Here is a 14699-nt window from a genome sequence, read left to right on the forward strand (position 1 = left end):
GAGCAGAGTATGACAGACTAGGATATGAATACCATGTTTGGAGCATTTTCAAGTCCTTATCTACAAGTCACCATTGTTAAACCATCATTGCCAAGTAAGGATATCTTTCATTTCTATCACCAAGAAAGCGCATTGGGTTTAAATCACTGTTAGAAGAGCTGGAGAAGCTACAAAAATGGGATGTGAGGATGATAGGATGCCTGGTAGGACTTTCCAAATGAGGAGACATGAAACCATGTGGGAATGTTCAGGCTAAAGAGTGGACAGATGGAAGGGCATATGTTTGTTCTTTACCATCCATGTATAATCAGGAATGGTAAAGAAACTGAAATCAGGAAGATCATTCTCCATACGAAAAATTATAAAGTGTGTTCAGTAAAATAACCAGGCATCACAAACAACTATCTCATACAAGGTATTTTATTGTGAGACTTATTGTGAGAATGTCATGATACATCCAAAATTGTAAATTATAAATCAGATTAGACAAGATCATGGATATTAGGTCCCACCATTGACTATGGTCTCATGCAACTCCAGGTTCAGGAGGGCTTTACACATCAATAGTGGCAAACTACAAGAGCATATCAAAAGGCATATCAGTCTGTATGTCTTTGCTTCTTGCATTCTTGCCTTAAGCATCTTATATCTGGAGGGAAAGTTGAGCCAATTGTTTGAAAGTGGCACAGACAGTACAGCTGATAGTACTTTTTCTTTTTCTCTATGTCCACTGCTAATTAAACAGAGAATTTTAGTCTGAAAGACAATGAGATAAGTCCACAGGATGATCAATATGACACTTTAAGCCAAGCCAAAAATATCTGAAAGAAAATATAACATAGATAAAAATAAAATCAGCCTAATAAAAAGTCACAACTACCGGGAGTTATATCCAAATGGAGTGAAATATATTGCATAAAATTTCTTGATTGTTTAGTCCTGTGGATTACAATTTAGTGAATGTCCATTATATATATGCTGTTGTGCATAAATTATTTTTTCCATTTCTATATAAAAATAAAAGCTTTGTTACTTTTGGCAACTATATCACACACACACCAGAAGAAAAATCTACCTCTTTTTTTCCTATTTAAATACCATCCTGAATGTGAAACGAAGGCCTTTACTTGAAAGTAGGTGAATGTACTTTTGAGGCTGAAGGCTGACTTCTTGACTTTGACAACATCTAAACTCTTGTTTATGCTTTACAATGGAAATAAATCTTATGCAGTGTAACTACTTATTTGCATAAGTGGAAAATCTGTATTTTTATCTGAAGTTATTGACTGGACATTCAATTTTGATGGGATATATTCTTTCATACCAACTCATCTATTCTACAGTGAAAGTTAATATAGTTATATAGGCTGATGGATAAGCTGATGAGTAGATGAATATTTTAGATAGTTGAATTAAAATTCTGAAAGATAGTTACTGTAGACTTTTTTAATTTTTTTTTTAATTCTTTCTATTGTCTACCCTCCATCAAATATTTTAGTGATGATGAGGAGTTCTGCTAAATATTAGGATTGGAAATATATAAGACCAATACAGAAGAGGAGAGGGCCGACTCCTTAATTATACTGTAGAACTCTACAAAATATTATAATTGGAAAGGAAAGGCTAACCACACTCTCAAGTGAAAGGTCCTGGATTTGATAAATATTTAACAAAAAATCTCTTCATGAGGAACTGCTGGCAGAGAAATGAGAAGTTGTTTTGCCTTCTGACTTTCAGCTGGTACTGGCCAATTTTGTGAAAAGTGCTTTTCTGAGAACAGCATTAGTTATCAAAATTCTGATTATCACAGTGTCCTAAAAGAAAACTGAATCAGCTCTCCATAGGGAATAAACATGAAATCTAATAGTGGTGCTAAAGGTAAAAAGAATATTTGCCTGTAGGGGTTACAAAATAGAGAAATCCAGGTAAGGAAATGCAGTGGAAAACCAACCATGTCTAGAAGATAACTTCTTTTCTTATCAGTTTCATGGGAGAAATACAACCAGGGACTTTCCTCCACACTGAAAATTTGTCAGTCTCTATTCCCATTAAATAACTCTCAGTTTTGAATGAAGATGTGATTTGAATGGTAATATAAAGTGGGTTCATATTCTTCAGAAACTGAGACTAGAGAAATTCCTTATTTTATCTACCACAGTTATACCCTGCATTGTTTGAAATCCCAATATTCCTTTCTGTTTCTAACTTGTAAGAAATGAAACCTGTTCTTTCTGACCCCTGTTAATTATAAACGATCTTCTCAAGACTAGATCTGGTCTCTGCAGTACACCATGCTTCATGGTGCTCCAAAACTTGATCAGCAGCTGTCATAACTCCATGCAAAATGTATTACAGTAATTTCTATTTTAAAATATATGCATGTATAAATTAGAGTGGAAAGCTCAAATATGTTTAGTTGTAACTTCTAAACATTATTATAGCAAGCAACGGTTGATTTCACCTACGGTTTGTTTCTGGTGAATTGGAACTACCTGTCCTTCAGTTTCAAGTGTCCCTCACCTTTTTTATTTTGTCTTCCTCTTAATCAGTATCTAACAAATTAAGGAAGGAAGGAAAGAGAGAAGGGAGAAAATTAGATTTAATTTCTTTAACCAACACTCCTCCTCTTTGTACAAACTGCTGGTGGCCATGCTATGCAGAGTCTTGTAGCAGCTCTAATGGATGGTAGGTTAATGTTCAGAATTCCACTCAATTATTGTGTATTGCCGTCTATCCTTTGTTTAATAGTAACATAAATAGAAAAGATGCTTATCATGATGATTGCTGGGGAGGGAAGATAGAAACTCAGAACGAAATTCATATCAAGAGATTAAATTTGTTCTTATTTCTCTTTGCCTGGGTAAATTTTTCACTTCCAAATTTGCACTGTGCTTCTGGTTAAGTAGAAACTTGATCAGGGGAAAAAAAAAAAAAGAGAATAAATTCATCGTTAAAAAGTATATATAGGTAGCCTGAGAATATAGGTTTATGTTTCACCTGGCTCAATTTATAGTTGGTGGGAGTATATATGCATTCAGTCCTCACTTGCTCCATTTCTCAGGTACCAATAAAGATAAAAATAAATTTCTAATCTGCTCTAATAAGCTGCGTTTTAGTGTGTATCCATATCCTACCTAGATTCCAGGCCACGTGTTGGTATTAGTTTACTCAAGTACTCAGATGCTCAAAAGAGAACACAGAGATACAAGATGTTCTACAAAACCCAGAGACTCTTCAGCATATTTCTGAGTGTCTGGTCTATGAATTAGCTATTTACAAATGTATATTAGTTCAAAGCACACTTGCAATACTATTTTTTCTCCAATCACAGTATTGATGAGAGAATGAGCAGAATCAGACAGACACACTGAGTTTGTTCAGCTGAAAAATAAAAAAAACCCAGTTCTTAGCTCTAACAAAACAGGACAAAAAGAGAAGAAAAGGGAGAAGTGGCACAGATGTTAGAATGAAGGGCTGTTTATTAGCAATTTTTGTGACTTTTTCAGTTACAGATTTTAAGGTCTTAGGAAAGCCTGTTTATTTTTCCCCTAATTCACAGGTCCCCAAATCCACAACCTTTGATGTCCCAAGAGCTATGGTCAGGAATCTCTGGTCACTACACAGCACAACATTGTCCTTAAGAGCATTCTAAGTTGAATGCTCACTTGAATGAAGATAAGCATCCATGCTGATGTATAATAAAAGTTACAAACAGTGTCCAAAGTCCTTGCTAACCTATGTTGGAAATATACAGCAAAGCCACTAATGTCCTGCTACTTCAAGGGGTAGTTGAAGTGTATATTTTTGCATTTGCATTCCAGTACAGATTAGTCTTAAGGGCCTCATTCAGTCCTGTTTCCTGGATTCAATCCTGATCAAGTCCTATTTCTATTAAAGAATGTTATATCTTTCCTTTTTGGAAGGAAACTTGGGTCACAGCATAAAAAATACTGCAGCAGTTCCTCTGACCAGGAGCTTTCACAGACCAGGGCTTAAGCTCACCCCATGGGAAGAACCTGTCTCAAAGACAGTCAAAGCCAATAGTATTACACTATGTCGACCTAATTTTCAGAGAAGCTTAGCTTTCATATACATCGCTCAAAACAGGATAAGATGTTGGTACATTTCATCTTTAGAATGTAATTAAAGATGCATGCAAGGCACAAAACTCCAAATCCTTCCCTTACCACTACATTCTTTAAAGTGTCATTCAAACCCATCCCTGAAGTATATGTTTGTATGGTGGTTTTGTTCTGTGCAAGCATATTGTACATCAATTTTATTTCATTATCGCACTACAACCTGTACCTACTGTAAAGTCACAGATGCTTGTCTAATCATATCAAAACTTTTTCCTGTTCAGACTATGACTACTTTTCTAGTTTTTTTAATTTCTCCCCACTATCTAAGCCTCCTTTTTTTATATAAACTCTACCATTTTATTTTATATTACAGAAATCTTTCTCTAATTTGATGTCATTCATTTTCTAATTTTTTTTTTCACTTTAACTATTGTGGCTAATTATACAGCAGATTCAAATCTGCATGAATTTTGCAGGCTGCTGCTTGTCTCTCCAGTTCTTTAATTTTCTATTATCAGCCAAATTACTCTAGTGTTGATTGTTAGTCCCTTTCCCCCCTGCCTTGGCCTCATATGCAGATTACAATCAGCCAAGGTCCATCCACTGGGTCATTCTATAAATCCTTTCTCAAAAGGCATTTCTTTATGCTTGAAGGCTTTCCATTTAACTCTTCCTTCAATGTCCACTGGGCCCCATGCTACATAAAACATTAAGAGCAGCCCAACTTCTTGGACTAGCTATCATGAAAGTCTCTACATATTCTGCAGCTTTAGAGTTACTCAGCAGTCTAAACTGGGGACACTGTATCTGCTCAGTACAATTTTAATATTGCCATGCATCTGAATCACTCGGCGTCTGAATCATAGACATATGATATTCTGTCTTTATAGTTCTGTATGTTTAAGTAGGGAGAGAGAGTTGTTTGGTGGAGTGAAATTTGCTGATCCACAAGACGACAGGAAAGCACTTTATGTTTTGGAGAAGTGATTCAGCCTCTCTATAAACTCAGGAAAATATTATCACAAGTTATAACTATTTTACATTTCTAAAATTTTTGTAGAAACAAAAAATCTTGACAATTCCCCAGTATTAGTATGCCTCAAAAGCCATATGATCTCTCTCCTACACTCTGTCATTACCACTTGGATCATAACTTTGAGCTCTTAAAAGAAATACACAGCAGGAAAGAAGCAAAAGTGCCATGAAAAATTTCAGCACAATATAAAGCTTTCCATAAGGTATCTTCCTTCCCTTTTACTGAGGTTTGCTGTTTAAGTCCAGTGGACTTGATTCTTTATAATCAAGGGTTCTCTTGGTGTTAACGTAACACTGCCATCCCACCACTAAACCATGTCCCGAAGCACCTCTTCTACCCATATTTTAAATAGCTCCAGGGATGGGGACTCGACCACTTCCCTGGGCAGCCCCTTCCAGTGCTTGACAACCTAATGTCTAACCTAAACCTGCCCTGGTGCAATTTCAAACCATTTCCTGTTGTCCTATTGCCCATTACCAGAGAGAAGAGACTGACCCCCACCTCACTACAGCCTCCTTTCAGGTAGTTGTAGAGGGCTATAAGGTCTCCCCTCAGCCTCCTCTTCTCCAGACTAAACAACCCCAGTTTCCTCAGCCACTCCTCATCGGCCTTGTGCTCCAGACCCCTCACCAGTTTTGTTGCTCTCCTCTGGACATGCTCCAGCAACGCAATGTCTTTCTTGTAGTGAGGGGCCCAAACCTGTACACAGTATTAGAGGTGCGGCCTCACCAGTGCAGAGTACGGGGGGACGATCACTTCCGTGGTCCGGCTGGTCACACTATTCCTGATACAAGGCAGGATGCCATTGGCCATGCTTTTGGAAACCTGACTCTCAGTTCTAGCGATGGGCTGAGAGCTCTGGGTGTGTGCATGCTGAGTTTCTGGTCACCCTGTAATAACTGGTAATGGCTGATTCTCTGGCAGTTGCATCTATCCAGCAGCAACAGGACTGAGACCTGAAATTAAAACTTGTTAAAAAATGCTGAATACTCATTTTTCTTATTCCAGTGAGAGAAATTCTCACATAAACAAATTGTATCTTCTGGATCAATGCAAGGACCTATTATCCTTGCAGACCAGTTGCCTCCAGTGAATAAATTTTTAACTCTGTCAGAGCTCAAATTACTGTAAATGATAGGAAAAAAAAAAATATCGTGCTGGTATTTTACAGCTAATTCTGGGCTTAGCTATATAAAGTTTCCAAAGGTTGAAATAAACCTGGTGTACAAAGTTAAAATGAGTCATGCAATGGTTCATTTTTCCTCCAACCCAAAATCTATAATTGTCAAGGAGGCCAAATGTGTTTTGATGTGCATGTTATACAAAGCCCTACAGGATGTAACTGCATCACACTAAGAAAAATGAGAAGCATGTTATTCCCCCCATAAAGTCCTCACTGAAAAAAAATTGTCCGAAGTGCATACAATCAATGTGAAGGCATAGTTTACATTGGCTGTTAAACATGTCAAGCTCTATTAAAACTGATGCTTATTTCCCAAAGTTAATAGAAAGAGCAACTCACAGTGTCGTTATTGAAAGAAGGAAAAAAAACAGCCAAACAAACAAAACAAAACAAAGGAAAACATGTTTTTAGGCGGGGTCTTTCCAGGTCTATCCCATCTCAGGGTAGCATCTGACCTGTGGGACGCTGTGGGCAGTGCTCTCCAGCATGAGGGAGTGCAGTGGAGGCGCTTTGCAAAGCTGGGTTGCGATCCAGCAGTGGGCCTGCTTACTTAAACCTTACTGTGTTTCAGTTTTGTCATCACTGAAAGAAAGACAAAAATGCCTAGTGCTGAGCAAATCTTATTTGCTGCTGAGTTCATCACCTGAAACTCCTTTGTATTCAATGGAGGGAAATAGGCACTCCTGGGACATGATTTGCTAACTCTGCATTAGGTCTCTGAAATTGCTTGAATGAGTTATGCCATAAAAATGCTATTTATTTCCACTACTGCCTTTGGATATGAGCTATGCTGTCCATGAACAGGCTGGTGCCTGTGTTATGCTCTTTGGGAGTAGCATCTACACTGGGCTGAAATAGTTTGAAGAAGCATCAATAAGCCCCCTCTATCTGGGGCAAGCTGGATTGTTCACAAACATCTGTGAATGCCACTGCTTTTTAGCAGAGGAGAATCTGTCCCATTTTTCTTAAGCTCACAGGCTTTATTACTTCACTGCTTTTATTTTAACAGTAGGGATGATTTGAAATTTAAAGAAACTGTTGGACCTGTATTTATTCAAAGAACACTCCAAACTCTTTCCAAATGATTTTGAGAGTTGATAGTTTATGGTTGGAATATGAACTCCTTGTTTCTGCACTTAGTGTAACATACAGTTGTATGTCTTCCTCTTTGCTAGAACTGTGAAAGTTTGGCTTCTCAGATCTGCAACCAGACACTGGAGCAGCTTAGCCTGTAGCTCTACTTTTGTGCGTTTGCATTTCTTGCTCTTCCAGATTTGCTTGTTTCATTCTCCATGGGACTGTCAATGATGCTGACCACCTTAGCAAAACAAAAGCACATTATTTTTTCCCACAGCTGTTTTGAACACTAAATGCTGACAAGGTACACATTTGGAAAGGAGACCGGGAAAGTTCCTGGCAGAGAAATCCTTCTCAGACCACTGAATACTGAGGCACTGCCCCAGTTCAGGCATCTCTTGAGCCCCAAGTGGTAAGGAGCCCACAAAGGACTTAAAGGTACTTTCCTTGACTTCATCTACTTGTCCTGATCTTTTACCCTCCATGAGACATTTGCTTTACACGTCTTTCAGAGGCAGGAGATTGGGCTGGGAAGACCTCTAGTCTGATTTATTTTAACTACCCTGATGTTCATAAGTATTCAGGTCACAGGTTGTGTTTGTGTGTAACCACTGACAAACATGACTATTGTTTCTGCAGTCTGGAGAGAATATCTCCAGACTTTTTGAGCTGTTTTGTCTTTTTAAAAAGGTTATAATTCTGGAAACATATAGCGTATCCATGTCTACCTGCATTTTGACACTGCAGAAATATTAAATAGATTATTTAGTTGCTAGTACAAAAGTCATCTGTATGTTATCAAATTCAAATCTTAATCGAAGATTAAACTCAGCTATCCTGATGTAAAATTGGTGTAATTCCATTTCACCAATTTCTCCTCTCAATTATGGTGGTTCAAAGCTGGTGATTTGGACTATTTTATCGCCACAGTTTTATACTACAGTATTAAACTAACTGTGAAAAAATACAGACAATATCTCAGTTAATGCTCAGTCAGGAAGACGGATTTTTGATGAAATTTAAAGCAGTATTTCTGCACGGTAAAAAATGTTCAAGGGTGCTTACACACATAAGGATTCACACAGACAGAATGGAGGAAGGGAAAGAAGGAAAAATTTGGGTTCAGTGGTTATTGCTAATTACAGGTATCTGATGGACAAATACCTGAACATTGCTTTAAGTTTATGTTTTCACTATCAATATCACTAGTGGATCTTCAAGGCCACTGGACTAAGGGGTCTAAATTTGCTTTTGTACACAATCTGGAGAGGAAAATGATCCTCTCTGGCACTAAGGATTCAAGAGTCAGAACTCTGGATGACATGAGTCCATGAAGATCCACTGAAAGCAAAGTGGCTTTTCTGGTTACCTCTGAATAAGATTACTTTCAGCAGTGTGAAAAACTGGATGAATCTAAATGGTGATTTTAAAGAGCAAATTACAAATAAATTTATGGGAAAAATATTTCACCAGGGTGGTATGGAACTGGACTTATGAAGGGAATTTTAGTGTGTTCAGAGTACCAGGAAACTAGAATTACTGACCCTTAGGGGTCCGTTCAATGTCATGTTTCTGCAGCAATGAAACATAAGAATGTATGTAATGAAATTCATGCAAAGTACCTATCCATATTTCTATGACTATCTTCTCTCTCTGAAAAAAAAAATGATCAAATGAATAGCTGTTTCAGCAACAAAAACAGGCTGTATGAGTATATGAACAATACAAAACATGATTTACCCCAGATTCTTTCTCCCATCATCACTTCCTTGTCTTTGATTAGTCCCACCTCCAGAGCCTTATTTCAGTTTCCATAAAACCCAGTTTCTCCTGATTTCCATCTCCCTGCCTCACTGTTGCTGAAGTTATTTTAAAACTTATTCACAAGGTCCTCTATAGAGTTGGGGTTTTTTTTTATAAAGCAGAACTTATATATTTGTGAATATAGTATTTTTGCTGAGAAACATTGAGAATTTTCTTACTAACTCAAAGCAAATCTTTGAAGTGAAAATAATACCTTGGCACCAGGATCATAGGGTTAAAGTTCATTGTGGAACATGCCAAAGTATTCACATTGTTCCAGTAACTGTTTTGGAGAAAGAGACCCTTCTTTCGACATGTAAAAGAAGCCAATATCCTGGTACCTTTACTCACATTGTCTCCTTTTCTCCCATCATTATATTCATTCAGATATGGAACTGCCTTTGATTGCAAGATTTGTGGGATAGCTTCTATCAAGCAGAAATGCAACAATTACTTTTTTTTTTTAATTAGGGTTTCCAAATGTTTCCATTCTTTATGGGGGTTTGACTCAATTCACACCATCTTAAGTCTGCTTTTTCTTTGCTTTGTCTTTCTGCATCTTTGACTGGACTGGTGAGGAAGGGAAGTTATGGTGTGTGTACCATGTTAGTGGTAAGTTACAGCATAGTAGACTTCACTTATATATAACAGGAATGAGATCATTGTGGTGACTTGACTTCTTCCCAGTGTTTGTTTGTTTGCTTCTTTCTGCCTCCTGAAATACTCCAGGGGACTTGTCTTTCACTACCACTGGATAACAGCCACTTCTGGAGAAATAAACCCCAGGTGGGGAGGTGTTCAATATTGATAAGCTGGTGAGGGGTCTGGAGCATAAGTCTGATAAGGAGTGGCTGAGGGAACTGAGGGTGTTCAGCCTGGAGGCTGAGGGGAGACCTTATTGTCCCCTACAGCTGTCTGACAGGAGGTTATAGTGAGGTGAGGGTCCCATGTAACTAGCAATAGGATGAGGGGAAATGGCCTCAAGTTGGACCAGAAGAGGTATAGATTGGATATTAGGAAAAATTTATTCACTGAAAGGGTTGTCAAGCATTGGAATGGGCTGCCCAGGGAAGTGGTTGAGTCCCCACCCCTGAAAGTATTTAAAAGATGGGTAGAGAAGGTGCTTAGAGACATGGTTACTACTGGACAGGTACAGTTGGACTTGATGATTTTAAAGGTCTTTGCCAACCAAATGATTCTATGATTCTACCAGAACTGAGACTTTACTCAGATTCTTGCATATAGTTGCTGTGAAATCCTGCAATTATTCCCTGGTTTAGCAACATTTCAGTGAAAAGTGATTAATAGTACATTACCTCACCAAACCTGAGTCTGAACTATCCATAACTCTCCTTGTAATTCATAGAGAAAGTAAGGAATTTTTGTTTTTATATTATCTAGACCTATATAAATTGCCAATTGTTGGATGACACATACACATGATAACTGAGGGAAATGTACTTTGTAAGAACTAATTTTCATTTTGTCCAGAATCCTGCGTCTAACACAATCCATAAACAGAGGGCTACGGTCTTCACTATGGTGCACTTGACCCTACGGACTTCCCTATGATGAGCTATGCAAGTAAGCGTGATATTTTCTTTCAATATTTTTCTGGCCTCCAAAGACTTCAAGCTCAGGGAGTTCCTGAACAAAAAGTGCTTTTCAGGTACCTAGTAGGTGTCTCCTTTTTAACTTTTTCTTTTTCCTTTTTCTTTTTTCTTTTTTCCTTTTTTTCTTTTTTCTATTTTTCCCTTTGTCTTTTTTCTTTATTCTTTTTTCTCTTGCTTTTTAATTTTTCTCTTTTTTATTTATTTTCTTTTTTTCTTTTTTTTTCTTTTCTTCAAACCTGTTCAGTCTTCCCCATGAACTGATACCAATTTACATCATCCAAAAAGTACAGAAATGTGTTGCAGATCAAATGTGTGTCCTTTAACTTTGACACTGAGGCCATCATCTAAAGCCCCAATTGTTTGCCTCAGTGCCATGAATTACAACTGTTCTGGTTTGGTTAGAGGATATTTCAGACCAAACGCAATGCACCTACTCAGATGCATCTCACCACCTACACTCGATGGAGTCTTCTAATGCTTCTTTGTCTCTAATGTCCCTAATTCTTCTTGGAAGCATGAAAGGAGATTGTATAATGTGCCAATTGTTCCTTTTAGCAAAAAAGCACCTATTAGCTAATGCTTTTACAATGATTTTAGATAGTGTCATTCCACCAAACCCAGTACAGTTACCTCATTTTATACTTGCTTAGAGTTCCCCTGTATTCTAACCAGGAGATAGCTAAATCTGCTCACCCATATCCATGCTGTTGTCTCAGGACTCAGGAGGTGAAAATCTACCTGGTTCTTCAACAGTGTGAAGCTGCCAATGTTTTATTGCCTAGTATCCTTTACAACAGTGGTTAAATGCTACAAAACAAACCTTCAAAGGTAATTAAGAGCATTATTCTGATCATAGTAACTCATTCTGGTGTCTATATTCAGTAAGGAGCAATTAGTAGCCAAGACTACATTAGTGGTAAATGGATGCAGAGACATATTCAGGCCACTTAAAGCATCTATACCCAAAATTTTAGGTTGACTGAGTTTCTAACCATGAATAGAGGTGCTTTTATGAACCACAGTCAGTGAACTGAATTTAGCTTCTAGTTCTGTTGATTCATAATGAACCAGGTATCAAGATACTTTGTGAAAAAAATGGGTATACCTAGTAAATAGGCCATGTATTTAATTATATTTTTTTCCCCAAGCCAAAGGAAATATTGCTTTTACAAACAAAATCAAAGTCAAGGTGATATCACTGCAAAATTATTTGTGCTTCTCTGAGATGTATTGATCCGTGTGTGATCACTGTGATCAAACTCTGAACAGTTATACAAAGTTGTAAAATTCAAAATGGAAACAGCCTTTCAAAAAAGACATTTTTAAGAGTTTATAAACATCCTTATGAATTGAAAACAAATAAATAAATAAACATTCCGCGATTTTAGTCTTGTTTGACCCTATCATTGAAACCTCACTGCATGTTCCTTCTGATATCCCATTACAATCTTTCAAGCCCAGTTCACATCTCTGTTGTCCACAATCAGTTCTCTGTCTCCCAGTGATCTTGCCTTAATATTTGCATAAGCTATGGTTCAGTCTTCATTTTATTGAGCTGATACATATTGATTTGTTATCACAGAGACAATAACAATAAATTCTTACGCAAACAGAGTTCTTGGCCCTTTCATGATAGCATTTATTAGCAAAAATGAAAGTCTTAGTCTTAAAGTAGGAAGGGATTTTTTCCTCTCTGGTATAGTAACATCTCTAATTTGTTCTTTTGACTACTTAATTTCTTCTAAGGAAATCAGAAAGAAAAAAAAAAAACAAAAACTTTCAGTGTGGTATATTTTTGTTCATAAATGAAAATAATTAGATTCTCTATTATTCCCTTTGTTCTGCTTTGTCTTGCCCTCTTGATCTTGATTGCTGTGGCATAGACTGCAGGAGTAAGGCCCTGGCTTTCATTTTTCTGGACCTATTCTTGACTTTGAACAACATGTTTTTGAAATAGGAATAAAATATGGTCAGTTTGAGGCAGCAGAAATCTTGCATGAGACGTGGGTCCACCCAAGATTTATCAACATTTTGGAAAATGAACTTCAGCAATCTTTCCCTCTCCTACCCTCAGTTGTCTTGAAGGGTGGATTTAAATTTTCAAACTGTCCTAAAGTAACTTGTGCTATGTCTGCTGAATTTACTTCTTTCCCCATACAAAGAGACACATAGACACAAACATATAACTTTTTGTGTGTGTGTGCTCAGAGAAAACAAACCAGTGTAAGCAGTAATAGAACTACTAATGAGATGATGTTATCTATCAACCTATTTAAAATTCAGTTCTCTTTTTCTTTTGCATTTCATGAAGTTGTAATTTTAATTTTCAAGTGCAGTCTCTTTTCTTCTCCTTAGTCTTCACCTTTTCAATATCATCGTATACAGTCCACATACCCACACACATCACAGTACCCTGACTGGAAAGGATAATTCATGCTTCGGTGCTTTGTCTTCAGTTGCTTCCATTTGATGATACTCAGTGTATGTTTATTTTTCAATGGACAGACTATAATGCCTTTTAGAAGCCTAGAGGTGGCACGGAGCATAAAAAAACAAATGATTTGCTGAGGTGGATGTTGTAAGGATATGTTATGTGGAGGAAGACAATGTGAAGGGGACAGGTGAAATAATTCTTCTATTGCACTGTGAAATACTTCCTCTATTGCACTTTGTGTACATATATATATTTATAAATCATACAGTATAAAGGTGATTGACACCAGTGAACTATGTCATAATCTGGACAGTGAACTTGTCATAGTATTGGTTTAAAAACTCTTAGTTAAATATCCAAAAGTAATCACCTATTTATAGATTTGAATTAAATCAATACTCATACTATTTATTCCATTTGGTAATTTCTTAAGAACATACAAACAAGTTACAAGGAATTATAGGCTATTTTAAGATCATAGCAATCAAATATTTAATATTTAATAAGGCACATCATTGAATTAACAAATCTGCTGCAATGACAATCGTCTTACCCATTTTTTGGATTATTATTTACTGCACTTGCTTTCCTATTTCTTTTCCTAATCTAGTTTGAAATGTCTGAACAATTAAACATCTGATGGAGAATATCCCAACATTCCTTGGTAAAATCATGCAAGCCAACCAAATATTTCTGCAGTATTCATTTCAGCTGATCATTTGCTCTATGCAATGCTCTCTGTCTTCCATCATGACTACACTCTTTTACCTACCTCATTCTTTTTTACTTTTTTGGCATTGCCTTTATTTGGCCAAAACCTTTGTTCTTCAGTAGCATGGGTGAGCATTTTCTGTAAAGTCTTCCTCTGTTTATGGATTGGCCTAAAAAAATGTAGAATTTTCTATGATTTCTAATGCTTATAGTTCTTAAAAAAAATTCCTCTAACAAAAAAAAAAATTCCTCTAACTAAAAAAAAACCCTCAACAAAACACTACTAGAAAGATTTTGGAAACCTTCCTCACCCTCATAGACACACAGACTGTTTTTCCAGACTTTAATAAACAGCAAGCAAAATTAATTCTCCTGGAGATGGGATTTGTTTGTGAGTATTTAGCAATAACTCTAATTATAGATGTGCTTTCATAAGAGCTACAAGCAAATGAAGGTTCATATCAGTGCATTACAACCAAAGTCAAGACTGATGTCAGAAATTCGGGAATCTGGTAGAAAGCAACTCATGACTGCAGAAGGACTTACATTTGAGTAATGGATTCAGCTTTATTTAAGCAATAGGTCCTCTTCTGTAGGGTACCTAAAGGTAGCTATGATGCAGAGGGCATGAATATGATCTTTTTCTGTTTGTGAGTGTGTGTATGTATATAATTTTCTTAAATTATTCTGGATAGGTGATTGAGAGGTAGGACTATAATCTCAATCTCATTCAAACCTTTAGATGAAGTAGCTGTAATGC

This window comes from Egretta garzetta, unplaced genomic scaffold (genome assembly GCF_000687185.1).
Source record: "Egretta garzetta isolate BGI_Z169 unplaced genomic scaffold, ASM68718v1 scaffold179, whole genome shotgun sequence".
NCBI classification, from domain to species: Eukaryota; Metazoa; Chordata; class Aves; order Pelecaniformes; family Ardeidae; genus Egretta; species Egretta garzetta.